Source organism: Coturnix japonica, chromosome 5 (assembly GCF_054131305.1).
Source record: "Coturnix japonica strain WE chromosome 5, WE-NBRP24, whole genome shotgun sequence".
Classification (NCBI taxonomy): Eukaryota; Metazoa; Chordata; class Aves; order Galliformes; family Phasianidae; genus Coturnix; species Coturnix japonica.
Genome location: NC_140667.1, coordinates 36796120 through 36809529, shown reverse-complemented (window position 1 = coordinate 36809529; position 13410 = coordinate 36796120). Strand labels below are relative to the sequence as shown.

General features: G+C 48.0%; 1 protein-coding gene across 5 annotated transcripts in view; it reads left to right on the top strand.

Moving 5' to 3' along the window:
• LTBP2 (latent transforming growth factor beta binding protein 2) overlaps positions 1–13410 on the top strand; it is a 55972-nt gene that overhangs the window by 10380 nt on the left and 32182 nt on the right. The gene's annotated exons all lie outside the window — the stretch shown is intronic.

Sequence of the window (13410 nt, the reverse complement as noted above, 5' to 3'; positions counted from 1 at the left end):
GGCCCCCGTATGAGCTGGCTTCTTGCAGTTGCAACATCATCTGTCTCTTTGCTACTGCTGAAGTACTTTCTGTGCTTCTGCATCAGCTTTCCTCAATGCAAGTGCTCTGTCGAAGCAAATACAAGAGGTGTATTGGCCTTCCCAGAACTGGGTACATCTTGCTCAGAGCTGCAGGTACGAGGATCAGTTCTTAGGTTCTACGGACACTGGTTCACTTTCATTGGGGTTCAACTGAATAAGTCTGAGAGCAACAGCTTAAGCAGACTTTCCAGACCTTGGTCTCCTCCTGGGTAACAATGAGTTGTGGTGGGGCACACTGAACTCTTGTAGTGAGCCCACTGTAATCCCACCACAGCTGTCTTGCTTGTCTGGTTTGTCAATAAGGAAGTGCAGAAACTTTTGGGTGTCTCAGTGAACTGAGGACACTGGATGTTACAGGTCCCAGCTGTTGTGAGGTGGCTTTTAGATCCAGGACAAACAAGCAGTCCCCAACCTCCCTGCATGTTCTCATTGCCAGCAAGGAGAAATTGCATGAGAGTAGGAGCTTGTAGACCTCCAAGCCACTTCTTGCTGTGCCAAGACAGGAAATCAACCCTCACACGAGTGAATTTGCTTTCTGTTTTTATTTGTGTATATATTGGCTTTTTATGTGTTTGTTTGCACGGAGGTAGCAATCAGAAGCTCTGAAGTCATGCGCTAGAACAATGCTGTATTAGATGCTGCATAAACACTCAGCGAAACACATGAATTCTCCCCAGAGACCTGCTCTCTGAGCAGAGCTGGTGTTGATTCTGCTTTCACTACGTTCTGAAGGGACTCTTCAGGCAGAGGCAGAAAAGAAGCATCATGGGTTATTCAGAACACTTTTGGACCAAAATATTCCCCACTTCCCTGAGAGGTGGGGCTGGCTTAACATCGTTTCTTATCCCCCGCTAGTCAGACTTGACAGATTTATATTTAAAATTGCTACTGAAATTCTTAGAAAAATTAAAGAATTTCTCCCAGGGTAAAGGAAACCAGCCGTCTTGTTCTAGTTACTGTGGTGTGCCAGGGGCTGTGCTAGGCTGCATTGGAGAGCCTGGCATCAGGCTGCCCTGCTGAAGGAGGCTCTTACTGCTGTTTTCTTCAGGATTAAGAGCTTCTGCTGGCAACACTGTGCTCTGGGGTTACTTTGCTGACTGGAGCTGGTGATGCTCAAACTTTCATTCCTCACAATACAGGCTGGGAGATGCTTATCATTCCCCAGGTCCCTTCAGCAGGCTGCAGCTCTGAACATTTGGAGCTGGACAGCTGTGAAAGCACATGGGGACCTGCTAGCTGACACAGAAGCTGGGAGAACCCGAAGCTGAGCTGTTTGGAGCAGAGAGAACTCTGGAGAGCAAAATCCTGGGAGTGCTGGAGGCCCTCTCTGCATGGGCCAGCAGCAAATCCTCTCTCATCTTGATCTCAACCTGAATCTCTGCCCGGGGAAGCGAGGTTCTGCTGGATGATTGCGCGGGTGGAGCTGCACCTCAGCCCAGAAGCTGAGCTAAATGGAAACAGCTTTATTTTCCTAAGGCTGGAGTATCAGAATAATTCCTGTTTGTACAGCAGGGGGTGGAGAGGGCTCATGCCCCTGGCCCTCTGGCCAGACTCCTGGCTGCTCTGTAGCCACCTGCCCCAGGCACTGAGAAAGGACCTGGGGAGGGACCTGCCACTGTCACCTGAGAAGGTGACTCCTATGGAAGCAGGGTGCCTGTGTGCCAGGTCTGTGCCCGTGAGGTCCTCTTGCCGAGAAAGGGTACATTTGCTGAGCGAGGCAAGCAAGACACCCTTTCTTTTCAGAGAAAAGAAGAGGTAACAGGGACATGCAAAGCGTTTTCCCAGCAACCCGGGCAAGGGAAGAGGAAATAGCTGTGGTACAAGGTGCTGAGACACAGTGCAGACAGCTCAGTACAGCTAAGCCCTGGAGAGTGGGGAGCTTCCTCTGAGAGGACTCTGTTTGGGCAAGGCAGTTGCTAGGAGGTGCCTGCTGTTTTCAGGATGGAAAAGGAAGAAAGCTGAGTTGCAACATGCCCACCACCCTACCTCCTGATCTCAGAGCCTCTCTCCAGCACCCAGGAGGAGCCATCTCCTCCCTTCCTGACTCGAGGACATGCTGCATGCAGCCCTGGAGGAGCTGTGGCAAGTGCTGTTGGCCTGAAGATGCTGGGAGCCTTGTGCCAGCAGGGAGGCTCTGCCAAAGCAGTTCTTCTCTCTCTGGGAAGCTACTGATGAGAAGAGCAGCGAGCAAGCAGGAGGCAGGATCTTGGGTGTGTGGCAGAGGCTGCTGGATGGAGAAAGTATATTTCCCCCCTTTTGAAAAATAGCTGAAGTAACTCATGCTGGTTAGAAATCAGTTCCTGTCGTGGTGGTGAGTGCCCTGTGTGCTCATTTACAGAGGAGAATGAAATCAATGATAGTCACTTTAGTGGCCACAGATGGTAGTAAAGCTTCTGTCCTCGCAAAATATGACATCGAGAGTTGTAATTTGGGAAAACCAGCTTCATTAGCTTGTTGTCACTGAGGACTAACAGATAGAATGAAAATCAGAGCAATATCTGTTATTTGGATAAGCTGCTCCAAGCAGAGACAGATTTGTCTCCGTTGTTAAAGCAGCATCTGGAGCCTTCTGACTTGCCAGCTTTGAACTTTCCAAGCTTATGAGAAAGCGAGGAGCTTTCTTGCTGCCTTCCTTGGCCTGATGCTGAGTGCCCAGGACAGTCTGTCCACTGTGACAGAATGAACAGTTCTAGGAGGAGGTCAGTACCATCCACACACCTACTGAACACGCTTCCTCTCTTCTGTTTACTTACATCCAGTTCTCATTTGTGAGAGTTACAATGCATTAATACCCAAATAGCTACAGAAGTAAAAGCTGCCCGTGGCTGATAAGCCCCCTGTGGAAATGCAGTCCCAATTCATGGGCTGAAGGAGGTTTCCTCTTTTGCTTGGGTTGGTACCAGCTCAGTAGGTGGTTTTGAATTCACAGTGAAATGCTGGTGCCAGCCTTCCCCTCCCCACTGCAGCATCTTTATGTTTGTTACTTGAATGGCGTATTTTCCTAATGCAGATAAGTCCTAATTGCAGCTTTCTAAGGTGCTTCCCCTTGGCAATATAGCTTTCACAAGATGGCCAAGCATTTATGTTCCTTGATCCAAAGCCAGCTTTGAGTAGATATCTGAGACCTTGTTAAAAAATTGAAACTGAAAAGCCAGTGCCAGTCTGTGTGAGAATATGTGAAAAAGAGATTCTACTCAGGGCAATGAGATCTCCATAAGTTCCAGAGCTCGGCCCCTCTCCTGTTTTGACACAGCTGAAAGCTCTTGGCAGGCTGTCTGGGAAACCTAAAGGAAAAACTCAAGCTACCCAAGAGGAGTGTAAATGTCATTTTTCTTACATAAAAATACTTCTATTTTTAAATTATATGATACACCTTCTCTAGCCTGGCACTAGATACACTCGCTCTACTTTCTAGTGCTTTAAAGCTGTCAGCACCATTCTGTTTTATGTGTTTTATGTATTTACTTCCTAGGGGGTTGCATACGCTTCAGAGCAGCAGGAGGATAGCTGGCTTTTCAGGCTCCTTTTAAACTCCAAATATGGTCTTTATATTAGGCCTGGTCCTTCTGCATCTCACTGGGAGTCATTTCTATAGCTTAATTCAGCCTTGTGGCCTTGGGAGAAAATGTTCAAATGCATTTTGCTTTTCACCTGATAGAAAAATGCTACTGCTGTTGAAAGTGAGGTGCATGGCAAATGCAAAGTGCCTGTGATAGAAGTAGTACAGAAAATGCAGATCATAGCCTATTTTATATACTGTACATCTATCATCTGGGACATTTATGCCAATACAATTTATATAGCAATTGTTTAAAGAAGAAAGATGTTAAAAGCAGTAAGGCCAAGCAATCAAACACCAGAGAATTTTTCCCTACTGCCTGCATTTGGTTTGTCTCCCAGCTTTTGTTCAGTTTCCATGTGCATATGTATTGTGCTGCAATTTCTCATACCTGATCGCTTGCTGCCTTTTTTGGTTTGAGCTGCCAATGCAAAATCAACGCGGTTCACTTTGGTTTTGAGTGTTTCCATAATTCACCCAGTGCTGGCAGGATGCAAGAGGTGGATTGATGCTGATTTGGCACACGGAGTGGTTGAGATGGAGATGTAGAAGTCCCTATAAAGAACAGGTGCTCCAGCAGTGCTCTGAGATGTGCTGCCCTAAGCGACTGGTGCAGGTGGGACTGGTACCCAGCTCTCACACCACTCCATTTTTGGCTCAAGGTGCAAACGCTTGTGTGGAAACTCTCTTCAGGGACATACAGAAACTAAGTGTATAGGCAGGAATTAAGAAGAGGTTCAGTCTGGAAAAATATTATCTGTTACAGATGGAGGAAAAAAATCCTCCATGGGAGGAAGAAATCTGGAAGAAGGAGAGGCTGAAGTTTCTCTGAGTAGAAGTAAACAGCAAATTAGCAAATAGAGAGTAATGTGGTGTATCTTCATTTAAGAGACCAACTCTGCTTAGGACATTGAAGGCAGAAGACACGATTATGTTGGCTCTTTTTCTGTGCTCCCTGGGGTCCTACACTGGGTCAGTGTGGTTTTCCTTGCCAGAAGAGATCTTGACAAATTGGGAGGAATTCTGAGAACTGCACGATGCTGGGGAGGGAGCTGAGGGGAATGGTTAACAGACCCTGCAGAGCTGATCCAGAAGTTGGCCTGGGAGCATGGGGAGCATGCTCAGAGGCTGCAGCTATCTGGAGGGAGCAAAAGGCATGTATTACAACTGGTTGTACCTTGGCAGGGTGGCCTTGATAATTTTTCAGCTGCAAGGCTTTCTGCAACACTGAACTCTTCCAGGGATGTAATGACAGTCTGATAATGACTTTGGAACTCTGCTTTTGCTGTCACTGAGGGGCTGCTCTGTTATATGTGACCAGGAGTGCCCCTGGCCACAAACCAGGCTGTAGTCTTCTGACTGTTGAGCAGCTGAAAGCACGGTGCTTTTACTGTTAAAGAACTAATCTTTGGGATGCTAATTCCCCAACTCCTGGTAATACTGAGACAGAGGATAGGATAGGATAGGATAGGATAGGATAGGATAGGATAGGATAGGATAGGATAGGATAGGATAGGATAGGATAGGACAGGACAGTTGGAAGGGATCTTCAAAGATCAAGTCCCACTGCCTGATCAGTTCAGGAATAACTAAAAGGGATGACCATATTATTAAGGATATTATCCAAGTGCCTCTTGAACACTGACTTTGAGAGTGTAACTTTTTTACACAGCTGTCACAATTCAGTATTGTAAGTGAGGGAATGCTGTGTGTGGCAGGGGATGGAGAAGCGTGAGGAGACTTAAGTAAGTGGAGCTAATAGGTCCAAAGGCCAGAGTGTTCAATCTACATACAAGCCACTACTTCACACTGAAATACATCCTAGTCCTGAAGTGTTCCCAGGATGAGGGGGTGTCTTTCATCACTGTAGATAAAAAGCGTCTTAGGATTAAACACATTTCCTCTCCACCTTGTGCCCTCTGGGTATACTTTACCCTCACTGGCATGCCTTCAGTGGGAGAGGCTTTGCCTGTCCTCTTTATACCCTGTGTAGAGCAAGGGAAGGCTGCTGTCTGCCTCTGCTCCCCAGGGCATGTGTGGGCGTAAGGATGAATAGGGTGATGTGTTTCCTCAGGGCTTTGAAGCTGGCAGCCCAGTGGAGGGAGTTGGTGTTTCTCATCAACAGGATGAACATGAGACTCAGCACTCATTTTCTCCCTGCTGTAAAGGGGGAGAAGTCACCCCAGCTTCATTTTGGCCAGTGCCTCTGCCTGAGGTTTCATCAGATGGAGATGGAGTCAGCACCATTTGATGGGTCAGATCGACCTCTCCAGTGACATGTGCTGCTGTGCCAGCCCAGTGCCATGCCCTTGTGCAGAGAGCCCGCCTGCAGCCACTTTGGGACTGGACTGCTTCCAGGGAAGCAGTTGCTTGCTCCCTAATGTAAGAACGCGAAGATGAACAGTAACAGAGTGGCAGATGGCATGTGTGGCACGTGTGGCAATAGAAGGACACTGCACGACAGTAGAGAGTGGAGCAGAGATGTGTGAGCAGCCACTTTGGCCAGAGAACAAATCAGACCTGAAGGCACTGCTTAGGAAGAACCCGTTAGCTGCCTGTGTGCTCACAGAGGTTCATTTATGTGGTGTCTGGCAGCTTCTAAGTAGATAAAAATAGCACTCACAACCCATCTCCTCACTCTTGTTTCTCTGTGTAGCAGCAGTTGGATTAGATGCTGAAGGGTTTTTTTTAGTTGCTTTATGTAAATGCATGCAAGCAAGGGAATTGTTTGTGAAGATACTTCTGTTGAAGATCTCAGCGAGGTGCCAGCCTGCCACCCCAGTGTGTTGGCTGACAGTGCAGGGACTCCTGTGCTTTAGTCTGGTCTGCCCTCTGTACCTGTGCACTCTTGTTAAGTGTTTATTCCACTCTAGGGCAAGCATAGATGGAGCAGGACAGTGAATCCCAGCTGTAGAAGCAGTAGCACTAGGCACGCTGGCTTGAGTGCTGCAGGCTGGGTGGCTGCAGAGGGCAGCGTGGGAAGCATAGGGATAGTGGTTCAGAGCTGTGTGTTCTGTTGGTGCCCAGGCTCAGTAATGAAGGAGGAAGGTGACTGGAATGAGGAAAGGGGAGCAGCATCACAAAAAAGGTGCTGTTGCACCACAGGACAGGTTTTGGGTGGCCCTAAAGCATCTGCACTGCTTTGGAGGCTTCAGCAAAGAAGATGCTAGATTGGTGGTGGAGGCACTGAGTGTGGTGTCTGCCGTACTGTAGTCTTGCACATCTCTCCCTGTGGTTTGCAGCTGGAGATCCAGAGAAATCTAGGCCAGCTTCTGTCAAATGTCAAGGGGAACAGGGAGGTGGAAGTACTGCAAGGTGATGGGAGACAGACTGAAGTGGGGCCATGCTGGGTCAGTGGTGGCTTGTTGCTAGCTATGGTGAGGGACAGTTGGGGAGCCTGGGTGCTGCACTGCTCCTTGGCTTCTGAGCTTTCTCTGTTGCTTGTGGGGTTAATAAACTGAGCCAAGATTTATAGGCATTGTGTGGGTGGGCTTGAAGTCAGGTGCCTTGTATGGTGAGATTTCCCCCCTCCTCCCTGAGTCCTAACAGAGCTGTCTTCCTTGTCAGCATGTTTGTGAGCTAATTGATAATAGACTTCAGTGCGCTCTAAGCAATGCCCCCCCTCTGTGCTCAAGGTCTCGTAGCCTGAGCCGTGAATCCTGTCTGCCTGCTGAGGAACCTGCTTGGAGTCCAAGAAAGGGGAAGTTTCTGGTCTGCGGTCAATTTGCTGCTTTCCAAGGCTGGCTGATTCCCTCTTCCCCTGTAGACACAGACATTGGTGTGGAGGCTGCCCATTCTTCTGTGATGCTTTAGTGGAAAATCAGTAACCACAGAGCATTACAAAGGGGGAAGTGAATCACTGAGTTTGGTCCCCGTGGCCCCAAGCGGCGAGGGCTGCAAGCCAAGGGGACAGGCGAACATACAAGACAGATAGTGAGCATGTTGTTTGGTGTTTCAAAAGCAAGGGAGAGCCCTCTTGATGTCCTGGCAGGTTATCAGGGGCTGAGCATGACTCAGCCCCTGTCCTGGCTGCGAGCTCTCCTTTTGGAGCAGCCCTTGCAGGCCGAGGCTGGAGGAGCCGGGGTGGATCCCTGCTATTGGGAGCCTTTCTCTGTGGCCCCATGGCCTGCTGTGGGGTGCCCCAAAGGTGATGGTCCCTATCGCTCGGGTCCTGCCAGAAAGGCACTGCTGCCCTCCCTGCTCCCCAAGCAAGGAGCAGCAGATGCTCCTGGAAGGACTGGGTAGCAGGAAGCAGGTGGCTGCAGCTGCTTCCCAGGGGACAGGCAGCCGGCTGGTGGTGAGCAGCCTGTGGGCCATGGGTTTGGAAATAGGGCTCCCAGGAGATAGAGAGGGGAACCCTGAGGGTTTCCAGTCTTTGCTTTTCGTTTGACCAGCACCTTCCCTGCTCCCCACTGCTCCGCTCCTGGCACACACCCATTGCTCCTTAGTAAAAAGCAACAAATCCAGCTGAGGGAGCTTTGTCCACTGACATCTAAGGTTGGCACCACTGCCTACGCTGTCCAGGTTTCACTCTCCACAGCGCCTCTGGCTGTCTACCCTGTTGCGGTCAGCCAGACTTTGGCTAGGGAAAGAGTGAGACAGACGGGATGAAACAACAGTAATACTCCCGTGGCACTTGGCTCTGCATTTCCTTTTATGCAAGACGCAGAAAACACCCATTCCCAGCTTGCTGGCAATCTAGCCAAAATCAACATTTGAACAAAGAGCAGCCGATAGAGGCTAAATCCAGGAAAGACTGAGGTGTTGCTAGTGGGGAGAGGGAAGTGCTTTGAAGAGTTTGCTACCCGTGCCTCCAGCCCCAAGGAGGAGAGCTGCCCTCGGGTCACTGAGAGAAGCCACAGCTGTACATCTGCTTGGATACCTCATGGCTTTTGCTTACCCACACGGATTGAAGTCATTCAAAGTAACCAGCAAATTCTTCAAATAACTTTCTATGTGCAATGGCTTAGGAAAACAGTATTGTTTTTTGGCCCCCGAGTTCCTGGTTATTTAGACTTGTTTATTGTGATTTGGCTTATTAGACTTGAAATTACAGGCTTTTAAGGAATAATATGGTTATTCAGAAGACAGCAGTCTTCATGTTTATCAGCATGGGTGCCAGGAGCCTGCCAGCCCCATCTTCTGCTTGCTGGTTTTGGTGGGGTGAGAGGTACCAGAGAGCAGGCACCTTGCACTTTTGTTTGGGTCTGGGTAGGATAACTGTTATACCGGGGAATGCATTTTGTCTCCTAATCTGACCTGCTCTCTCTAAAAAACCACATTGAGCAGAGGGAAACAAGGGGCAGAATCTTTATTAAACAGTGAAATTTTTTGTATCTAGATGTTATTCTCCCATGTGCCAGTGAGCAGGGTCTCTCAGCTAGTGATCCCTTAGAGTCATCCAGGTGGAGCTCAGCAGTAGGACAGACATCTCCTCTCTCTGAGAGACAATACTGCTCCCTCCACCTTCCCTCCTGGAGCCACACTTCCCCTCCCAGTGCTGCTGACATTAGCTGGGTGCCTCAGGGCAGCGCAGAAGGAGAGGTGTCCCAGGAGCCTGCATGCTGTCTCTGCCCCACGGGCTGTGCCTGACACAGAGCTAGCTGTCAGCAGCTCTGACAGATGAAGAGCAGGGAAACCAGCTGCTTGGCAGGCGGTTGCCTATAAAGGAAGAGACCACTGCCTCTCTGCAGAGGCTCCATGCTGCAGAGATCTGTGCTGGCCTTGTGCCTGGCTGGAAGTGTGGAAGTGAGTAATACTGCTCTGGGGGAGGCTGTAAGACTGAATGAATGTGAAGCCTTAGGACTTTAAGTGTCCCAGAACATACTCCTTACGCTCTCAACCTCCTCTTCCTCTTCAGTGCCCTATCCTGGAGCAGGTGCAGGCATGGAGAATGATAGTACAGGGTCCCCTCTCTTCTGGGAATCTTCAGTGATCTGGAGCCACCCTGTCTGTCTTGTCTTTGCTTTTATTCCTAGGAAGATCCCTGGGAAGTAGGCTGAGATTTCAAGCTATTGCCTTGTGTTAAGGCCCACTGAATGGTTGGGGGTTGCTGATGCCTGACATGGTGGGCTGACCTTGTGAGCTTAGATCCATATTCTGAGACCCTGCAATTGAGCCAGTCCTCATCTACCCAGCATGGCCTGATTTTGATACTTCAAGGGGAAAACTCTATTTTGTATTCCCTGAGCCAGCCACTTGCTGTGATTTGGGGAGGGGCTGGATCTGACAAACTGGGATAGAAAAACTCCCTCTGCCATTGATTTCTATGGCCTGGAGTAGGAGGGTGTTTCTCAATGCAGTGTACAAATCCCAGAGCTCATCTCCCTAGAATAGAACCAAATCAACATATTGATTCAAAACAAATCTGCCTCTCTCCACTGCATCACACACAGGAATGCTCTACCAAGAGGATCCCAGTAGGATGGCTTTTCCTTTAGTTTGGTGAGGCAAGGAGTAATGTTTCTCCTCCATTTTTGCTTAATAAGGTTGACACTGCCTCCCTGCAGTGAGCCCATATAATCCAATTTTCTTCATAACTGAGATGCTAATTATTATTTTTCCTAAAGCTCTTAATGTTGATGTTTCTTTTTTTTCCTCCCTACCAAATCTGATGATCCTGAGAATCACAGGAGTTGTCCCCAGAGCCAAGGGCTAGAATTCTTTTATGCAGACTCTGAACTGTGCCCAGCCAAGCCCTGCTGCTTGCACATAACGTTCTCCCTTCCGCAAGGATAGACATGGTGTGTATATTTTCAAGCACCAGAGCTTGTGTCTCCCTGTCTCATTCCACTGGCCACCCTTACCCAAGAAATTCTCAAAGCACAAAATTGCCCTAGGGTGATCAACACTAGGACAGTGAGGGTTGTTGGGCTGGGGAAATCTCACCTCACCTCCTTTGGGTGCTTCATCTATCCAGTACAAGGTCCCAAAGCCCCAGCCATGTTTGCCCACAGGGATGTGCATGGGATCTCTAACCAGAGATTGGAGAACTAGTGTGCCTCAGCTTTTAGGGCTTTGTAGCTCCTACGTGCCCTCACTAGAGCTCTGTATGTCTTTTTCTTCTTCACTAACAAAGGCGGCTGTAGCACACCAGATAGCAAAGAAGAGGGAAATAGAGGCCAAAAGTTTCCTGGTTGGCAGCAGAGCTGGATGATTAGCTTAGGAACATGTGGGGCAGGTGATGGCACTTGTGGAAGCTGGGGTAGCTGTTACTCTGCAGAATCTCAGGGCAGCTTCTGGCTGCTGGGGACTGATGTGGTATTGAGATAACATTCACTGCTGTTCAATTATTCTGGTTGTTCTTACCAACCACTGAGAAATAAGAGCGGCTTGCTAGTCTCATCTCAGTTTAGATCTTGATTTTAATGAGGCCGCCTGTGCTGCTCCCTTATACACTTATACATCCTTACAGAAGCTCAGTCACTTTACTCTGAAGGCTTTCCTGCATTAGGGACAATTAGGTTACAGGAAATCCAGAGACTTCCACTGGAATTGAACTGTTCCTGGATTCCTACAGCTCAAGGTCAGAAATGATCAGTGGATCAATAGGTGATCTGAAAGAGCTTCTCTAACAGCATGGATTACTGATCTTCATCTGCAGTGTTTCAGTGATCTCTCTTGAAGCAGTGGTATCAGGAGTCAGGGAGCTCACAGCTTTGGTGGCATTTTGCAGAAAGCAAGCAGCTACACTGATGTGTGTGGGCGTGATTTCTAGCAGGGAATCTTTTGGCTTCAGTTTGCAGATGTTGTTTCATGTTTTGCCTTTTTTGTTGTTGTTGCTGTAGTTAGATTACAAGGCTCTTTACACCTGGCATTTTGTTCCTGTGGAGAAACCTGTGCCCTGTAATCAGAGCGCCCCTTCATCTTCTTTTTGCTGAGACTGGCTGCTTTAGGTTTCTTTTTTTCTTTCTAGGGCATTTTCACCAGCCCTCAAATTGTTTTTGTCATGTTTTTTTCCCCATATCCTCTCAGTTTCTCAAGATCCCTTAGCAAATATGTCGCATTTCACATCAGAATTAGAAATGATATTTTAGCATATACAGTCCCTACCACGATGAGACTGTGCAAAGAGGTAAAAATACCTCCCTGTTCCTGCAGTGTTTCAGTACCCTGATGTCAGGGTTTTGAGATGACAGCTCATATTTAATTGCTTGTCATTACCCCTGAAATCTTTTCAGAATTGCTGGTTTCCAGGACTGTCTCCTTCTATCTGCAGCTGCTGCCTGCATTCCTCCTTCTTAGAAGAGTAATTCTGCATTTGGCTGTATTAAAATCCCATATTGCTTGGATGTATTTGCCATACAAAGTGATCCAAACTGCTCTGTATGATTGCTCTGTTCTCATCACGATACACCACATAGCAAATTTTCGTGTCAGCAGCACACATTATCAGTGTCAATCGTATGTTTGTTTCGAAATAAACATATTTATTTCCAGATGAAATTGTAAAGTCATGCCAGGCCTCTTACTGATCACTTTGGAACCCATCTAATTCACTCCCCAGTGACAATTACTTCTTGTGTCCTGTCACACTGCCAGTTCGTTATTCGTTTCACATGTGCCTGATTGACACTGTACTGCTGTGTTTATTTTTTATCGGAATAGCGTGAGCTCTAAGCCTGTCATGTGTGTGCATGTAATTCTATCAGATGATGAAAACGGACTCTTTTGAGGTGAACAGTTCTCCATAGACCTTGTTGACTTGATAGTTTTTATATATTCCTTTCCTTTAGTTCTCAGTTAATTGACCCACGTGTCGTCTTTTCCATTTTGTTGCTCAGGGCTGATTTCTGGCTTGTTGGCCAGCAGTTACCTTGTGTATTGTGCTTGACCTGTTTGAATTCCAGCACTGCATTAGTTGCCTTTCCATCTCTCCATTATGCCAAGACATCCAAGCCAGGAATGTCTGTGAGCCAGGGCTACTGTCACACCTCCTTTTGCTGAGTTTGACAGGGAAAATGGCAAAACCCCTAGAATGAGATGCTCTTCTGTGGGATGCTCTTCAGTGGGAAAGGCTAGCTTGAGAGCTGGAAGTGTTGGTGTAAACAAACAGAAAACCTGTTGGTACTTAAGATTGGTTTCAGTGGAATATCTGAGGCTGGGACATTCAAAGAAACTTGAGGCATATAGGCAGCCAACCCAGTTTGGGCACTGGTGTTCTGAAGTCTTTTTCCTTGCTGGTGGTACAAGCAAGAGTGAGGCATAAACTTCATGATAAGCACAGAGCACCCTCTTGGGGGCTCAGTGCTGCCAGTCAGTACAAAGGAATGGGAGTGAGTGCAACAGAGTGATGTGCTGTTGTGCAGGTTTCGTGCGATAAACTCTGCCTAGCAGTCTGCATCTCCTATTCCATAAGGTGTTACCTTGTCAGTCAAATGACTTGGTTGTGCTTAGCCTCCAGAAAACACCAGAAGCTATAAATGCAATTGCTGTGGAGAGTTGTAACTACATTTATAGGGATGAGATCTTGGTCATTTTCTCTTGTTTGTGACTCTCATGGGGCAAGTTTTGTTTATTTGCCTGGCCTGGTTTCACTTCTGACTGCCTTTCTGTTTTTCAGCACTCGGCTGGGGCTGGGAATACAGGGCCAGAGAGAGCTCCCCACCATAAGAGCAAGCAGATTTGAAGCTGTTTGTGGTGGGTCAGGCAACAGCAACAGCATACAGAGCTTCTGAAAGGCAGATGGGGCATTCCAGTGCAGTGACAGGCTGATGAGACCCAGTGGACATGGGGACTGGGGTGAGCAATGTACCTCAGCAGGTACAGAA